Consider the following 1692-nt stretch of genomic DNA (forward strand, 5'->3'; position numbering starts at 1 on the left):
GTTAAAAATACCCATGCATGCATTTATAGCGTTAAAAAATTTCCAATTCAACCTATGCTTAAATATGGTTCAATTAAGTGAATATTTTTTTATTTAATACTATTAAATTTTTATTGTGTTTTTTTGTAAGATTACATAGACTTATTATTATTATTAGCAAGCTTTTTTTTTTTTTGTGCAACATCATTCTTTTTATATTTCATTTGATTGTTTTACTATAATTATCTATTTTTTTTATCATATAATTAAATAAAAATAATTTTTATAAAAGAAAATTATTAAATCCAGTTGGATCCATAACCCAGCTCATGGGTACGTTAAGTTAATCTAGGTTAATCCATGTTGATCTAAGATATCATCACCTAAATATTGAAAAAATATGAAAAGTTCAAATTTTATTTTAGATTGAATTGAGTTTTGACTTGTCATCTACCTTTACATTTGGATTGGGCATCTTTATCTATTTAGATCTTTCAACTTCACGACTTAATTCTTAGTTGCAGTTAAAATCTTTTAATCTTTAGTTGACATTAAAATCTTTGTTTATACTTATTTGCATAAAAAGACTTTAAATTTTGGTTTACATCAAATTAAGTTTTTTCTCGATCATCTAACCTATCTTTAGATTAATAATTTTTAATCATACATGCCTCTCAACTTCACGACTTAAATATTTAGTTAGCATTGTAATCTCTTTTTATACTTATCTATGTATTGTCCTGGTTGAAGTTATAATCTCTTTCTTATACTTATTTGTTCATTGAAAAAACTAAAAGGGATAGTATAATCACTATAGCGCTTTTTATTATTGTTTTAGAATTATTGACATTGCAAATTGAAATAATAAAATTATGATTTTGACCTTTATAATAAAACACAACTAGTTTTTAGAAACGAGGGTAAAGTAGTTTTTTTTTGTCATTTTATATATGGTAAAATAACTTATATACCCTTAGAGGAAAAAATTAGTAAGCTCGTAGGCAAACATATTTTCTAATTTTTCATTTTAATTGTACATTAAAATTACTGCAATGCTAAAAAATTAAATGCTTTTTCCTTAAATTAAGGGGGTTTTATGTCTTTTCCATTTAGTTTTTTTTTTAATGATTATCAAGTTGAGAAGGAGCAATTTAATATTTAGACATGTATAAAATATTAATTAATTAAAGAAAAATACATTATGCGCAACACACATGAATCTCCCGCTATCTTTTTCCAGCCCGTACATCATCTTGCTGTGGATAAAATCCAGCTTCTACGATGACATTTTATTCTTCACAGCATCACCTCTATTAATGTGGAAAGCATACACCATAAAAATATTAAGTTTTGCTACAGTAACTGTTTCTATTTTTTCTTACTTCTTTCCTTTATTATCAGCTCTGTTTATTTACTGAAAAATAATTTTTTAAAAAATAATTTTTTAAAAAATAAATTATTTTTTGATGTTTCACGGTGTAATAGAAAATAAATTGAAAAATACTTTTTAGTATTTGATTATGTCATGGAAAATAAACTTAAAAATAACTTATTAATGTTTTATTTTTTTCAAATTTATTAAAATAATAATAAACAAATATTATAAATTAAAAAGTTGAATGAAAATAAAATTGAAATTATTTTTTTCATAAATTATCTTAAATAAAATAAATAATAATCAAAATAATAAAGATCAAATCTAAAAAATAAAAA

This window comes from Populus euphratica, unplaced genomic scaffold (assembly GCF_000495115.2).
Source record: "Populus euphratica unplaced genomic scaffold, PopEup_1.0 scaffold534.1, whole genome shotgun sequence".
Lineage (NCBI taxonomy): Eukaryota > Viridiplantae > Streptophyta > Magnoliopsida > Malpighiales > Salicaceae > Populus > Populus euphratica.